The sequence below is a fragment of the Macaca mulatta genome, chromosome 12 (assembly GCF_049350105.2).
Source record: "Macaca mulatta isolate MMU2019108-1 chromosome 12, T2T-MMU8v2.0, whole genome shotgun sequence".
NCBI lineage: Eukaryota > Metazoa > Chordata > Mammalia > Primates > Cercopithecidae > Macaca > Macaca mulatta.
This window is the reverse complement of record NC_133417.1, coordinates 83,456,385-83,474,427: the sequence shown is the minus strand read 5'-3', so window position 1 is coordinate 83,474,427 and position 18,043 is coordinate 83,456,385. Positions and strand designations below refer to the sequence as shown.

General features: G+C 39.2%; 1 long non-coding RNA gene across 1 annotated transcript; it reads right to left on the bottom strand.

Annotated features, from left to right (window-relative positions):
• Positions 1–4,521: 4,521 nt before the first annotated feature.
• On the bottom strand, positions 4,522–16,654 carry LOC144333426 (uncharacterized). Its single transcript, XR_013402065.1, has 2 exons — positions 14,480–16,654; positions 4,522–7,539 (listed from the first exon to the last, which is right to left on the bottom strand). It is a non-coding gene; the product is annotated as an uncharacterized LOC144333426 (long non-coding RNA).
• Between the last annotated feature and the right edge of the window lie 1,389 nt (positions 16,655–18,043).

Below are 18,043 nucleotides of genomic sequence, written 5' to 3'. Positions count from 1 at the left end.
TGTGTGGCTGGTTGTTTTCTGTGAAATTCTGGGGTGGGGAAGTATGCACCTTCAAGTATCACAAAAACAATCATAGATAGATAAGGCAACTCAAGTTCAAAACAGCCCATACTATAAGTTCTTTTAAGCAAATATTTAAATTATCGTGTTAGATGTATTCAGCAATTTTGTTTAAAAAGCCTAGATATAGTTCTCATGGATATATTTATCCCCAAAAATTTATCTTCTAAATATATCAAGAAAAATATTTTTAGGAGAGCTGATTCAACTTGGAATCAGCTGTGATTCAATATCTTTGATGGATTTTGACCATCTACAATTTCACAATCTTTTGTGCTAAACACCACAGGGAACAATACAAAGATGATTAACACGGTATAGATACAGTCCCTCAAAGAGCATAGTGAACAGAAAAGGACAATTTCAGGGAAAATGATCAGTTGTGCATCTGAGTCCATATTGGCTACTGCAAGTCCAAATTGAGACAAAACAAATAAAGGACCTCAGAACTAAAGAACTATTTTATTACCAAGTCTAGATCAGTTGTTTTAAAAGCATGGTAGAATGACAGTATATGCAAGACTGACACTATTTTAAATAGTGTCATTCTACTACGCTTTTTAAACAACTGATCTAGACTTGGTAATAAAATAATGCGAAAAATATCTGTATTTGTCCACTTCAATTTGCTAACCATAAGCCTATGATGTTATTTGCCTAAACTGACCGCCTTAATGTAAGTACAGGTGACCAAAGTTGAAGCAAATGTACTGTCAGTTTTCATTCTCCAGAGGAAGATCCTGGGTCTTCACCAATTTATTCAGCAAGTTTTCTGTCTGAAGTCAGATTCCCTAAAAGCGGAGCCTGAGACGGGGATTCTTGTCTCAGTAGTTCTTTGAGGGATTATTACTCTCAGGGAAAAAGGGAATGGGGCAACCGGCAGATAGGGCAGAGGAAGAAAGCTCAGCAAGAATGGGGCCTCGGCAAAAGCCTCAGCCAGATCTAACAGGGAGCATCAATTATACCACAGAGTTGGTACCATCTAGGAGCAAGGGGGCTGACATTTTGTACTCCCTTACCAACCAGTCAATGGCTACAGGCTATAAGCTGAGGGGCTGAGGAGGCATGGAAGAGGGAAATAACCTTCCCAAGTGAAGAGGGGTGCCTGTTGGCCAGGTCAATTCTCCACGGACTAGGGCAGCCAAACAGTGAACAATCAAGAAATCGAAGGAAGAATACACATTCCCTCGATATCTGAGTGATGCCAACATAAACCACTACATCATCTTACAATGTTAAATGCCTATTCTTACCTTAATATGAGAGGCAGAACTGGCTAGGTGATGCCTAAGGATGATTCCCAGCCTTGACATGCTAGTATTCTTACATATCCTATCCGTGGCTGATATAGTCTGTGCTGACGAAAATTCCAAAACCGAGGACAGGATTTCGCACTTGCTGCAGTTGCGGCTCGCAGGCGCTGAGATCCAATTTGGGCCTGGGAGAGTGGGGAGGGAGAGCAATCTGCCCAGTGAAGGACAGCTGCGCTAAAGGCAAGGTTTTATTTCTGTTTATCCCTTAGCAAAAGCCCACTGCGCTCCAACAGAACGGCCAGAAGCCCCTTTCCTGGCTTACCGGGGAGCCTCTTTCCCCTAATTCCTCCAAAAACAGCACTACTCCGAAGACGCTGGGGGAGGGTCTTCCTGCCCTATACCCCACCTTCCGCAGCGCCAGGAGTGGTTCCTCAGCATCATGGCGTCATTTCCGAGTCAGATCCGCTCTTCTCTCCCCAAGTCAACAGAGGGCGACAGGGAGCACCAAGCCAATGCGTGCTTTTTGGTTCCAATCTACCCCCTCGGCAAAACGCATGGGCAAGTTTCACGGTCATCCTGCCCCTTTTTCTTAAATCCTTCACGTCTGTTTTATAAACCCCACACCTGGCTACATGATCAGCCGAATAATGTTGCAATTACACATCTGCATTCAAAACCCTGCATTCAAAACCCGCTCAAATCTAAGACCTGCTGTTTACTAACTTACTTCACCTGGGGCAGATTACCGAACTTCTCCGTTCTTTGACATTCTCGTCCGTAAAATGAGAATAACAGCAGCAACCTCACAGTATTCTGAGGATTAGACAAGTTACTACATGTAAAACTCAGAACAGTGCTTAGCAGAGCACCCAATAAATACCAGCAATCATTATTCTGTTAGGGACCACTGTACAGAATATTGAAGCTAGGGACTAGAGAGGCAGCATTTTAGAGGGGACCTAGCCTAGGTCTCACTGGTACTCATTAGATGTACAGCAGGCCACCTTCATTCTTGGGGAACCTATCCCAAGATCCCCCAGTGGAATCCTGAAACTGGATTATACTGAATCCTACATATACTATGATTTTTCTTACACATACATACTGATATGGTTTGGCTGTGTTCCCACCCAAATCTCATCTTGAATGGTAGCTCCCATAATTCCCACCTTGTGAGAGGGACCCGGTAGGAGATAATTGAATCATGGGAGCGGTTTCCCCCATACTGTTATCATGGTAGTGAATAAGTCTCACGAGAGCTGATGGTTTTGTAAGGGGAAACCCCTTTTGCTTGGTTCTCATTTCTCTCTTCCCTGACACTATGTAAGATGTGACTTGCTCCTCCTTGCCTTTGCCGTGATTGTGAGGCCTCCCCAGCCACGTGGAACTGTAAGTCAATTAAACCTCTTTCCTTTATAAACGACCCAGTCTCAGGTACGTCTTTATCAGCAGCGTGAAAATGGGCTAATACACATACCTATGAAAGTTTAATTTATAAATTAGGCAAATTAGGCACAGTAAGAGATTAACAACAATAATAGAATATAACAATGTACTATAATAAAAGTTATATGAATGTGATCTCTCTCTGTCTAAATATCTTATTGTACTGTACTGCAGGTAACACAAAACAGCAGAAAGTGAAACCACAGATTAGAGGGGACTAGTATATTCGTTATCTAGCACTGCTGGAACAAAGTACAACAAACAGAGTGGCAGACACAACAGAAATGTATTGTCTCGCAGCTCTGGAGGTTGGAAGTCTAAAATCAAGGTGTTGGCAGGGTTGGTTCCTTCTGAGAACTCTGAGGGAAGACTCTCTCCTAAGCCTCTCTCCTTGTCTGTAGATAGCTACCTTCATGTTCACACGACATTTTCCCTGCATGTCTGTGTCCAAATTTCTCCATTTTGGAATACCAGTCATACTACTGAGGCTCATCCTAGTTACCCCACTTCAACTTAATTACCTCTATAAAGCCTATCACCAAATAAGTTCGCATCCTGAGGTACTTGAGGTTAGGAGTCCAACATCTCTTAGGGAGGGACATAATACACATCTATCACCCTAGATGTGACAGACTTAGAACAGCACCTCTCTGGAATTTCTGTAAAGAGAGATTTATTCTCTCTATCCAATAGTACCTGATTATGTAGACGGTTGTAGAGGTTGTTAAACCAGAAACAGTCCATAAAATAACAAGTTAAATTTGTATCTCCATGGTGACTGATTCAAGAAGAATGTTTTATGATTGTGCTCCAGAAAGAAAAAGTAATTTTCAATTTTGTTTACTGTGCCGCAAATGTAATTTTGAGAAATTCAGCAGAGAAAGTAATTTCCTTGTAATAGGAGAAAATAGTGTCTGCTACTTAAGTAGGACTTTTGAAAATAGACTGGCCCATGGGTTTTTATTTTGTTATAAAATGTGAAAACTTTGTTTTATGCATTTTGGTACCCCTGGGTCAATGTTTCCCAAACTCTGCTCCTCAAGATTTTGTGGAAAAACTGTTCCACTGCCTAATAAACTTAGGATTTGGGTAACTGTTCTTCTCTATACAGGATTTCTCGGAGTCTTCGATGAGCTATGAATTATGTTTCCAGGAGGTGGCACAGTGCTCCCCAAATTTATTTGAAGACAGAATTTGCTTTTCATTGGTGCTATGCACAATGCAGGTGCACAGCATGTCAAGACAGGCTATATAAGGTGGAAACACTGAAGGTGTGGAAGGCAATAGATCTTGGTTGAAGGGGCAACTGAATATCCCCTAAGAAACGAAGTTAAGTGCTATGATCGAAGAAATCCAGAGTGTTTGAGAGCACATTGCTAAGGCATCTTATCCAGTCAGAGAAAGGGCCAAACAGGCAAAAGCTGCAACCTAAAATGTGGGATAAGAAGGGGCATGCCTCGCTTTCCAGGCAGACAACCTTTGCACCTGCAGAGACCTTGGGGCAAAGGACAGCACAATACATCCAAAAAAGTTTAAAAATTTTTTATTTTTTGTTTAGTAGAAAAAATATTATAGTGGAACAACCTTTGAAGGGCTCGGTGCAAGAGGCAAGGCCACCTTGCAGAAAGCCTCATACACCATATAATAGAGTTTGGACTTTTCCCTAAGAGGTAAGGGAATCACTAGAGATTTAAGTCAACTAGAGACTTGATAAAATTTTGTTTTTACCAAGTCTTTAGCTGTTCTGAGAAAGCTATGACATTTGTTTGCTTTCTACATCAAAGAGCTTATTTTCTCCTATAGAATTCCACTCACAGGAAGACTTTACCTACCACCAAATTTCTAACCCATGGTGTCGCTTGTAATTATAGCACTGGGAGGTTATAGTCAATCATGGAAAGGTCTTTCCTAAGATTTTCGTGGGACTTGGGGGTGCATATAAATGAAGTCAATCTGTTAATGACTTCCCAGGCATAGGAAAAGTGGCAGCAAGGGGTGGATATAGGAGGGCACCTTACTGCCCCAAACCTTCTAAGTGACAGAGCCACTGCTATGGCATTGGCAGTGAAGAGGTAGAAGAGTCCCGCCCAGCAAGCCAAGTTACACTGAGGATGTTGTGTTAGGAATACAGCCGATGGAGATGATTCCCATCCACTCCTGCTCTATTTCAAAAGAGATGGGAAGCAGGTAAGAGGAATGGGCAGCTATGCCAATGCTTCTCAATCTTGTAGGAATTCCCTCCAAAAGATAGCATGTCCTAAAAGTCGGAATTCCAAACATGAAACTCATGCTTATCCTGAGATTGTTAGTGATCCACAAGGTCCCTGAGACTGTGTCTATGTATATTTTTTAGGTTTCATTTACAAAGATGCCAGTGACTTTAAAAGTTTAAGAAATGCTGTCCTACATGTGTCTAAGAGGTAGCAGGCTAGATAGGATTTATGAAAATAGATTGGCCCATGGGTTTTTATTTGAAGTTATAAAAAGTGAGAGTTTGGATTTGTGCTTTTTGGTATCTCTGGGTCAGCATTTCCCCAACTCTTTTCCTTGGGATGTCTAAGCCACCTGAGAAATACCTACACATAGTTCCCCCTAAAAAGAGGCAGTGACGAACTCCACTTTTGAAACCCCTACAAAGGCTCGATGCTCAGAATTTCCTTTCCTTCTGCATCCAAGAGAGGCTGCTGCCAATGAACCTTGTGTTTCCTGAACGAGCAGAGTCTCAAGGATGAATACTTCCTGCTATATGCAATAGGTATGAATTCCCTGAGTTACAGAAGTCTCCAGGGATGCTGAGGGGCCTCTGTCAGACACCAGTCTCAGCCTTATGAAGGGATGTAGCACGTGAATGAATGCAGTTTTTTGTTGTCAGCTGCCAGTTCCGAGACCACCATAATCAACTTTTAGCTTTTGGTCAGATGAAGGACACAGGTATTCCTTGTTCTCCAACTTGCCAAGAAATTCAGCCCACATGCATCAGGCCAGCTGTTTCCCCTTCACTTCCATGTCCCTGCCACAACCCAAAGCAGCCAGAGAGAAGGGACACCACCAGGCCCATCAGGCCAAGACCAGGTGGGAGGCTGAGATGCTCTGTCCTAAAAACCTGAAGGACTACTAAGGGGAAAGAATGAGACCCCTGATGGAGATAACCACCAGAAGGAAAGCTCAAAATGGAGAATATTGAGATCCAGGTCTTTGAATAACATGCCCAGAGTCACATGGTTAGCAACAGAGCTGGAGCCAGAGGCCAGGTCTCTGTTTATCAGTGTTGTCTTTCCACCCCTTCACAACACCAAGAACCAAACCTGCTAGAGGGTGAGCAGGCAAGAGAGTGCTTGTTTAAGGAGAACAGGGCTCTTTTCCACTTTGAGAATCACTGTAGTTCCAGCGTAGAGTCCACAGCAAAATGCCATCAGGTTGCTTCCTATAAAAAAAAGCCTTTCATTTCTAGTGTAGGGAATTCCTCTTCTCAGAAAGCTCGGGCCAGAGATGCTGAAATACAATCAGGAAATAGGGTGCTTACCTGACCCAGCGTGTCACGTGAAGGGACAGCAGTGGGAGAGCTTCCCTGAAACTACACTACTGGACCCTACAGTATTCATAGAAAAGAATCTTTCCATCATTGCAGAAAGAAAGCATCCTAGCAAAATAATCTGCCTATTTCTTGGTAGGGGTTGAGACAGAGGGAAGCAGACTGAAAGTTCTTGAAATATTTAAGATATGGGATTGTAGCCACTATAAGAAAGGTTTCTGAGTGCAGGGCATTATACAGAAATTATTTCAGAGAACTTGAAGGATTTGGCTTTATTCATTGTGGTTTGACACTGGGATGAGTACATTTCTTACTTAAAGGGAAATAGCTTTCTCTTTCAGAGAAGAATTCTCAAAGGTATGTATAAAGCAGTATCCTTGCAAGTACTGTACTTCTTATTTTTCCTTAACACATAGGGTATTTGAGAGAAGAGACTGAAAGAGTACTGCCTTCAGCTCAGTGACCATTCTTTGAGCTGTTTTGTCTTTCCCCATCTCAGGGAAGAGTGGAGTTTTGTGGTGATGGCAGTCATCTCCTTCACATCTGCTCCAGATAAGAAACTCACCACAGCTATTAATCTGCTGATGTGAGCACATAGTACGATCTTCATCTTCCAACCCCACATAAAAATGTCACAACTTTAGTCAGAAAACCAGAGAGAAGCAAAAGGCAGGGTGTATGGACATCTACATTTACCCTAGTATCACCTCCAGTAGAGATTCTCAAACTTTAAAGTGTGTGGGAATCACTGCAGGAACTTTTGAAAATGCAGAATCTAGTTCAGCACACCTGGGGTGGGGAGGATGAGATTCTGCATTCTAACAACCCCCCAAAGTAAGGCTGATGCTGACCCTCAGACCATGCTAATAAGGACCTGTTTGGCCTTTCTGACTGCTAGACGATGGCCACAAACTTTAGTGAGACAGATATAAAAAAGAGATAGATCTGTATCTATCTATACACACATACAAACACACACCCCTCACTTCTAAAATACAACAATCAGAATTGAGAATTTCCATCCAGCTCAATGGTTTCCCAAGTTGGCTACCCATTGGAATTACTGAAAAGCTTTCAAAAAATACTGATGATTGGGCCCCATCCTGCCCCCAGAGGTGTTGCTATAATTGGTCTACGTCAACCTACCCATCAACCTAGGAAATTTAAATGCACCCCGGGGGGCGGGGTTTTTGTTTTTGTTTTTTTGGTTTGTTTTTTTTGAGACAGGGTCTCACTCTGTTGCCCAGGCTGGAGTGCAGTCGTGCAATTACAGCTCACTCAGCCTCAACCTCATGGCCTCAAGCAATCCCCGCATCTCAGCCTCCCGAGTAGCTGGACCTACAGGCACACAACACCACGTCCAGCACTTTTTTTTTTTTTTTTTTTTTGGAGAGATGAGGTTTCACTATGTTGCCCAGGCTGGTTTTGAATTCCTGAGCTCAAGCAATCTGCCCAACTCTGCCTCCCAAAGTGCTGGGATTACAAGCGTGAATCACTGTGCCTGGCTGCACCCTAGTGGTTTCTGATGTGCAGCCAAGGTGGAGAACTCCTGATCTAAACAAATAGGGTGATGCACTGTACGCTCTCGTTTAAAGGTTAGCTATCATCTTACTATCTTTTCTCACATCACAGCACTAATCTTAAAATAGCCAACTAGCTTTTACATTTAAATGTGCAGCAAACCAGTCATCTTTGTAAAAAGCAAAGTGTTATTCTTCCTCGAACTTTCAAAACATGCTGTATTTAAGTTTTTCTCAGTGGCATGGCAAATTTATTAAACATTTTCCCCCACACTGTTCACATCACTCACTTTTATTGAATTTATAAAATTACTACAATATTTTCAACAAGCAGAATTTTTATGACAAAAATATAGAGTATACACCTTTTGGAATTTGGAAAAGAAAAAAATATTCACAAAATAAGTATCCATATATTTTTAAATGAAGTTTATTTTCCCCTGGGTATAGAAATCCTATTCTGAAACTTTTTCAAATTAAAGTGTTTAGTTATACCAATCAAAATCCGTACTTGCTATTAGGTTTCTAAGTTAATTTAGAGACTAGCTTTTTACACCAATTCCATTATTTCCAATTTCTTAACTTCTAAAGTTACAAGTTTTTCACTTAAATACCCATAACTACTGTTGCAAGAATCATTTTATGTATATATATGTATGAACGTATATGTATGTGTATATACACATATATAAGCTATATATACATCTTATAACTAGCTACAAAAAAGACATTTAAAAGACCAAAAAAAAATTCGTGTGCTTATGTTTCTAATAATATTTAAACACACAAAGAAAAGGCTATTTTAATAGCAATCATGCTACTTTCTAATGCTTGCTTATTTATGTTTAGGTTAAAACAATAGTTGGGGTGCAAATGTGAAAGATAAATACTATTCAACTAGTTAACTGAAAAAAGTTAAAATTTTGGAAAGTCAATTATAATTAAGATAGTCAGTGTATCTAAGCTATTAAATAATAAAGCAGTGAGTTTTAAATTCACTCAAAAATTAGAAAGCAAAAAAATTACAAAAAAATAATTAGAAAGCAAAGATAAATACTAGCAACATAGCACTTAGTGAGTGGTCAATGAATATTAACTGAAGAAAATTTTTTAAAGAGGTAAATAAATGTATAAACAATCCTAAATTAAATGGTTAACAGCCCCTCTGAACTCTCCACCATTCTCAAGTGATTATTTTCTTTTCTGAAATAATATACCTAATATAGAAATAGTAACAAGGCCATTTGGGGGAACTCTATAATCATCTATCAAAACTGAAGAAAAAGATAAAGTGAATAAAATTTTTAAAAAGGTAGAATGAGAAAAGTTCATATGACTTTTTTTAGCTAATTATAGATAATATTGGAAAGCTCTTAGAAATTTACTAACATTCAACCATGATTTCCATAAAAGCTCTTCAAGGCAGGTAGAAAGCAAATGTTGAGAAACTACACAGAATTCTGAAAACCAGAGGGCAAGAAAACTCACACAGTGAGTCTTTCATTTTCTCTAGAGCAAGACACTAATGGACTTGATCTATTAGTAACATCATCTAAGACTATATCCACTGCCATCACACTCCCCCAAAAGAAAAAAAAAACCAGCAGGAGTCAAATCACCAAAAGTGGCAAATGCCAACATACAGTAGAGGAAGCCATATGCTACAAAAAAAAAAAAAAGAGAGAGAGAGACAGAATGTTATAAGACCAAAAATTGATAAGTCATCGGTACATGGCTTCCTCACTCCAGTCACCTTCAAGGACCCTGTGTGAACATGGCCTGATTCACAAAAGCAGGAAAGAAAAGTTGCAATCTGTGCCTTTTCCCCTCAAAGGTCATGGCCTATATTAACCAAATATCACAAGGGGAAAGAAGGGCAACTCATCTCTGTGAGGAGGTTTGCCACTAAAGCAAAACCACAAATGAATTCAAACTCTTCTCTCCAGTAATGACTAAGGGTGATCAAAACACAAAAGGTGACTAAGGTAAAGCACTGATATGCTACTGAATTTCACTTACCTAAACTAGTACTTCTTAAAAAAAAAAAAAAGAGTATTGGCACTTTTTTTCCTGAGCACCATGTGACAAGTGTCTTTGAATTCATGAAGGCACTACTAAGTGAAGGATACGCATTACTTATACATACATATGCACTTAGCCTAAATAAAGACATGACAGGCTATGTTTGTTTCCATTTTAAAGTATATGTACGAACTTAAAGTTCATCCTAGTTGGATAGTGAAAACAGAAAACAGAGAATCAATTTTAAGTTGTTCAGCTTTGCTTATTGTGAGTAGCAAAGTTATGCAAAGTCAGAATACACCCATTTCCCTATATTCTCGATGATAGTTACTCCTGCCACCATTCCCCACACCCTTTTAGTAAGCCCATGCAGACATCATTAATCAAGTAGGTAGGTCATTCTCTGCTAATCCTAGCTGCAAAATCAAAGTCTTAAAATTAGCCACAACATCAGAGATGACACAGGAGTTTTTTTTTAAAAAAAAAAAAAAAGCAGTTTGCTATCCATGGTAATTATGGTAAACCACAGTAAGTGTGTGTACTTATTGCTACACACCCTTCTCTAGCCAACCACTGCAAAACAAGAAAAAAAATTAATAATAAGCTAAATGAAAGTTTGTATTCTAAAGCCTCCCCAAGATGAGGCACCATTGCAAGAGGCTATGGACAATCACCTGAGGATGCCAATTCTGAAAGCATGCTGAATCACTTGGATAACCCAGCAACCCCTAGTGACCACAAATACCACTGGAATAGGCATAAATAGAAATGTTCTAATACTTAAAAGATATTCATTTTATGCTCATTTACCATATGAATTTGTCAAATGAAGACTTTTAATTACATGGACATGTATGTATTATCTGACAAAAATCTGGGTGGTTAACCCTTACTATCTGTGGGCCATACTTTTGATTGCTGTCAAACAAAAAAAACCCCAGAACTCTCTATTTTGACCAAGTAGTGGTAACTTCTACAGCAAATTTGTCTCATCTTTTATAGACAAACTTTTAAAATCAATTGGAAAACTAAAATGATTCCAAGTTGCATTGTCCACAACTAAGAAACTATGCATACAGATGCATTCACAGATACAGATACAGGCACACACACTCTCACACTCATGCATATACAATTAAACCACTAGAAACTCTAGGACTGTCTATTGAAAGAAAATGGCCCCAGCTAGCCAGAAAAAAACAATCCACAGTTTCTTGCATAGAAGAATTAAAAAGAAAACGCCTGTCCAGCCAACAATGATAGGAGTCAGAATTGTTGAACTGTCACACACAAAAAAAATACTCAAGTAAAGGTCATAAAGCCAGCTCCTTTTCTGGTACCAGATGCATCATAAAAATGTGCCACTGGGGCCAGGATCCCAGCACTTTGGAAGGCCAAGGCAGGCAGATCACGAGGCCAGGTGTTCAAGACCAGCCTGACCAACATGGTAAAACCTTGTCTCTACCAAAAATACAAAAATTAGCCAGGCGTGGTGATGAGCGCCTGTAATCCCAGCTACTCGGGAGGCTGAGGCAGGAGAATCACTTAAACCTGGAAGGCAAAAGTTGCAGTGAGCCAAGATCGCACCATTGCACTCCAGCCTGGGCGACATGGCGAGACTCTCCAAAAAAAAAAAAAAGTGCCACTGTTTATTTAACCACCCTGCTATGGATGAGCTAATCCAAACTATTGGAATGTACATCTATATAAAAGTCAATACACAGGAAAAAGGTCTGGAAGAATATATACTAGAAAAGAATGGTTACCTCTAGGGGATGGAGTGTCAAGGTGAATTTTGGTTTATTCATACTGTCTAAATGATTGTTTAATAACTCAGGTATTGCTTTCAAGTAAGAGGAAGGGTAGGAAATACCCTGTTCTCTCAGAATTTTAAGTCCAGAGTGCTGAGAGAAAAAGATGGCAGCACTGAGTGGGACTGAAAAGTTTTCCTAGAACATCTCCTTTCATTACATGACTCACCATTGTTCACTCCTAAAATGCTTCATCGCATCCAAAAGGACTTCTGCCTACTAATACCAGAAAAGGTTGGGAAAGAAGAGTGTAGTTATAGCCCCTGATGGCTGATTCTATTCTCTCTCCTTTGTTCCTAACTGTCCCCATGCTGCCAGATCTGGCAATATACTTTATATTGAGATTTAAGTGGGTAAAAGTCTTTATGCCAAACTTGCAAAAGCACAGAGATTATCAACAGCACCATCCTCCCACCTTGTCACAGTAAAACTGAAGAAGGAATTCATTATAGTCATACATTTTACTCATCTTTAATACTCTGAATATATTACCCATGGAAACAACCCCTCATTTATGTCAAAAAATTGCTTAATGCATTAATATTCCTTTACATTAATTTATTTGGTTGATCTACAGTAACTAAGCAAAACTGAATCCACCCTGTCATATATTCTAGGTTTTGTGGATACATTCTGAATTATTTATTCAACAACTAATGCTAGTCCAAAAAAATCAAGAAGCATGTGAATTTAAATACTAAATAAAGAGGTAACTTAAAGGCTTAATGTTTCAGGATACAATAAGATATTCATCATTCTAATCAATCTCATGAGTTAATCCTGGTGCTGTGCATCTTGGCTGCACTGGTAGTCCTGTACTTCTGCATCTCTGTTATAAGGCTAACATGAGGTAAAGCACCTGGCCCACAGTAAATGCTCTAAAATGTTTTATTACCAAAGAGACCAACAAAAAACTTTTTGGGGGAAGAGGAACATATCATGGGACAGAAAGGACAAATTCTATCCTATGAAAATATGCTAGATTAGTTATTGCATTTGGAGGAGAGGCAGCATAAGGACGCCAAAGATGGAGAGGTCAGGTCGGGCACAGTGGCTCACACCTGTAATCCCAGCACTTTGGGAGGCGGAGGCAGGAGGATCTCCTAAGCTCAGGAGTTCGAGACCACCCTGGCCAACATGGTGAAACTCCTTCTCTAAAAATACAAAAAATCAGCTGGGCATGGTGGTGTGTGCCTATAGTCCCAGCTATTTGGGATGCTGAGGCACGAGAATTGCTTGAGCCCTGGAGGCAGAGGTTGCAGTGAGCCAAGATCGTGTCACTGCACTCCAACTTAGGCTACAGAGTGAGACTCTGTCAAAAAAAAAAAAAAAAAAAAAAAAAAAAAAAAAAAAAAGAGGTCAAAGTTCCAGAGACGGGATATCAAAACAGATAATAAGGGATAATAAGCAGACCCAATAAAGATAATAAAAGTCACATCAGGGAAAGAAGAAAATGCCAGCATCAAGCTAATAGCAGGCAGTGGTTTCTTTAGCCACTTTTACTTTATTTACAGCCATTTGCCACACCCACGGGACTCTACTTTAATGAAAGTTAATACAAATGTCCTTACAAATAAAAATCTCCCTTCTTCAAGTATGCAGCTCTATAGCCGTAGAAAGAGTAGTATGATCACCTACTCCCACTTCACCTCTAGAAGAGAATCTTGTTATCATACCTCTCTGAATCCAGACACAAAAAAGATACTTAAAATATCTGAAAGAGATTTAAAAACCTAGACTCAGAGTAGCTTCTACCTAGAACACAATTATTTTGTTTTAAAACATTAACCTATAAAAAACAATCTGAAGCAGACCATTAAAAAAATTGAATATAGTATTTAAATTAAATGTTCCCCAAAACACTTTGAATAGAAAATAGATTAAAATTTTACCTATGAAATAAATGCAGGCATTTTGCTTATGTAAGTCCACAACATTTTCTGAAAGGTGTACAACTATTTATAAGAGGTTATGGACACAGTGATGGGAATTTACTATAAAGAATGAAAATTTATTTTTTCACAGTTTTGGAGGCTGAGAAATCCAAGATAAGGCGCTGGCACGTTAGGGCTCAGTCTCTCTGCTTCCAACACTACGTAGAACACTACGTCCTTTGGAAGGGAGAGACATTCGGCAGAAGAGCAGGAGAGTGTTCACCCACTCCCACAAGCCCTTTACACGGCGGCATTAATCCATTCATGAGGGTGGTGCCCACATGACCTAAACACCTCCTGGTAGGCCCCACTCCCAACACTGTTGCATTGGGGATGAAGGGAATCTACTATTTCTGTACTCCATATATTAAGAGTATTACATCTACTGGCGGTAGGTAAGGCATAACAAACATCATCTGCATTATCTCCTATACTTCATATTTATATGATAAAAACAAAATATAATACTAATAAAGCTTAAAAGCACATCAAAATTGTTACACTCTTTTTAAAACTTTTAAAGTAACTATTACTGATTAGATTTCTTAAGGCTTGAATGTTTCTCAGAAAGATAACACCTAACACTTGAACATTTCATATGAAGTCTATTTAAATGCAGGGTCTGCTGGGCACGGTGGCTCACACCAGTAATCCCAACACTTTGGGAGGCCAAGGCAGGTAGATCACCTGAGGTCAGGAGTTCAAGACCAGCCTGACTAATATGATGAAACCCCATCTCTACTAAAAATACAAAAATTAGCTAGGCGTGGTAGCGTGCACCTGTAGACCTAGCCTGTAGCCTAGGAGGCTGAGACAAGAGAATTGCTTGAACCCAGGAGGTGGAAGTTGCAGTGAGCCGAGATCACGCCACTGCACTCCAGCCTGGGCGACAGAGTGAGACTGTTCAAAAAAAAAAATGTAGGGTCAACATTATTGAACACTAGATTTTCCCATATATTAATAATTCTTCTTATGGTGAAACATTTTCACTCAAGAATAAACAGGTTACTGAATTGAGAGAGACAGCAGAGTGCAGTGGCTCATGCCTGTAATCCTAGAACTTGGAAAAGTCAAGGCAGGCATATCCCTTAAGCCCAGGAGTTTGAGACCAGCCTGGACAGCATGGCAAAACCCTGCTGCTACAAAAAAATACAAAAATTAGCCAGGAGTGGTAGTGCATGCCTGTAGTCCTAGTTATTCAGGAGGCTGAGGTAAGAGGATTGTTTAAGCCTGGGAGGTGGAGACTGCAGTGAGCTGAGATCACGCCACTACACTCCAGCTTGGGTGAAAGAGTGAGACTCTGTCTCAGAAAAAAAAAATGTGATAGTAGTAATAATAATAATGATAGTAAACAATATTAATAGCTAACACTCAATACACTATGTGCCTGGCACTTTTCTAACTGCTTTTTATGAATTGATTCTTCTAATCCTCACAACCCTATGAGGTAGGTAGTACAGTAAAACCATATGAATTAAAAATAACTAGAATGAATTATAAATTAATACTAAAGAATTTTTATTTTCTATATACTATTAGAATTTAAATCTAGACTCCAGTGAAACATACAAACCAACCACATGAATTTATTTCCTCTACCTCCAAACCACCGAAAAGACATTAAAGGAATACAAATGGTATTAAACCATAAAGAGAACAGACTACAAAGCCATGAGATTTTAACAAAGTTTATACAGATAAAAACCAGGAGGAAGTGTGATACCTAACCTAGCAGAGTGGAGGAAGTTAAAGCCTAAGTACCCAAAAGGGAGAAACCAAAAAACACACTCCACCAAACCTCTACTAAGTTCAGGAGTTGGAAGCACTAGGTATTGTAGAAGATGAGAGTGAGGTATAGAGCTGAAATCAGGACTAGAAGTCTGTATAAAGAACAACTGGAACCCAGGTCCTCTCCCTGACTCTCCACAGCCAGCCTACCCGCCACCCTCAACCTCCACTGACAGGAAAAACTGAACCTGAGGGTCAGCAGCCAGAGGAGGATTTGCGGGGTGGGGCCGGATGGGCCTGAAAGAAGCTGAAGATAGAAGGATTAAGCAAAAGTCATCATACAAACCTCAGCTGTCCTTTTCTTACCCTACTACCAGGACCCAGTTTTCTAGAGAAACTGGCCCCAAAGAGAAGACCTCCACTGAAATTTAGGGGGCCTCAACAGAAAACGCCAACAACTCTCTACCTGATGGCCCTTTAGACAACTTATAAACCCTGCCCACACATAAAGACCTATGACATTAGCTTTTTAATACATGACTAATATGAATAGATGATCTCTAAGAAAGGCTTCAGAATGAAAGAGCTCAAAACAAAGAGAAAATAGAAACATGGCGGGGGAGGAGGAGAACCATTCAAGAAACAGGAAAGATGTAAGAAAAAAATCTTAATTTTATCCTCAGGGAGATACAGGGAAACATTTAATCTATAAAATAAAAATTGGTTTTTATGAAATGAAACAGAAAAAAAAGACCTCTTAGAAATTAAAATATATATAAAGAAAATTCAACAGAAGAGCTGGAGGATAACAAAGGACAAAGATAATATAACTTAAGGAACAACTAGAGAGAAAAAGCTTTTTTAATTTAGAGGAGGTCCAACATTCAAATAACAGAAATTCTAGAAAGATAGAACAAACAAAATGGAAGAGAGAAAATTGTCAAAAATACACACACACACACACACACACAAACCCAAAACTGAAGCAGACAAATCTCTAAATTGAAAGATTCCACCACGTGCCCATCAAGATGAATGAATAAAGATTCACATATCATTATGAAACATCAGAAGTAATGAGAAGTTCCTAAAAGCTTGCAGAGTGTAAAAACAGATCCCAGGGAAAGGAACGGTATCAGAATTCTCACAGAAAAATTAAATGCCTTAAGAGAATGAAGTGTTGCCTTTACAATTCTGAGGGAATGTTATTTTTCAGACTCGAAACTACCAATCAAGAGTAGAGACATTTTCAGACCTGTAAAGCCTTAAAATCTTTACTTTCTATGCACCTTTTCTTGGGAAGTTACTGGTGGAGGAGCTTTGCCAAAAAAAAAAAAAAAGGAAAAAGGCAGTAAATCTAGAAAGAAGTTACAAGATCCACAATGGAAGATCTAATGTGAGACTAAAAAACAAAGGGAGTTTCAGAATGACAGCTGAACCATGGAACAGGCCTGGAGGGCAACAGTACAAATGGCAGAAGATGAAGGACTGTGGAAGAAATGTCCCTAAAGGATGACAAAATATTTTTTAAAACTTTTTTAAATAAAGGGAATTGATAGATTATCTGATATTTTTCAGCATTTAAGTCTTTTGGATAGTCATTGTGACGGGTACATTAAAAACTAAGCAAATTTGAAAATCAGGCAATACCAACCCCAGAAAAAATAACATTCTAGTAAAAAGGAAATAATGATAGTTAACCATGTGGTACATCAGTGAACTACATTTATGTCTATTTAACAAAAAGTTTGTTCTAACAAGAAGTTGTGTGAATATAAATCTATTTTGGGAGGGGTGGGGGAAGAAAAATGGGGAGGTGGAGATTTTAAGTTAAGTAAATCCTGTCTACCATAAAAGGCATTCGAGAAACTATTTCTGAAATTGGTAAATCAAGAAAAAGTGGTATAACATTTTCAAACAGGAAGGTAAATACTAACACAAACCACTAAGAGTTCCAAGTGTTTGTCTTTGGAATGCTAAATTGGGGAAGAGGGAACTAAACTTTTTCACTATAAACCTTTTAGTTCTATTTGATTTTTTCAAACTATGTACATTAATTAGTTTAATAAAAAGAAAGCTAAAATTGAAAAAAAAAAAAAACAACAGAATTTCAAGTTAAGAATTCAACATGAATTCAAAGAGAGGATTGAGGAGACAGAAAGACATGAACAAGAAGGCCTATCTACCAGCTACCTACCATTCATTTACCCGCCAGGGTTATTAAAAGAGAGACCTCCTCAAAGGAGCTCCTGCAGCCTCATGTGGCTTTCTTTCAGGCCAGGACACTCCCTCTGCACCAAGTAACCAGAGCAAGGCTCAAAGTACAGACCTCATTAAATAAAAGAACTAGCGGAGTCCAAATTAATGGTATTATCACGTATATGGAACTAGTCTAAACAGCAGTCTGGTATTAACATATTACAAGGACATATTTCCTGAGATCTTGTTATGATTTTTAAATTTCTAAATGTGATAATACATACTGAAAAACTACAATTCAAGGTCAAAGGTCAAAGGTTCCAGGGCATCTGTGGAAATAAAGATACTCTATCTCCTGCCTTGGAATTTAAGTTTAAGCAATAGCATCCATTTCTGGACTCTTCCTGACTGAAGATCATGCCATAATCCCGTATGATGTAAGAAAATTCAAATTCAGCTCATTTATAAAAGAATTGTATCAAAATCCCTTTAGTCATGGAGGCCTGTGATTCCCAAAGAATAGTGAGCAAGCACTTGA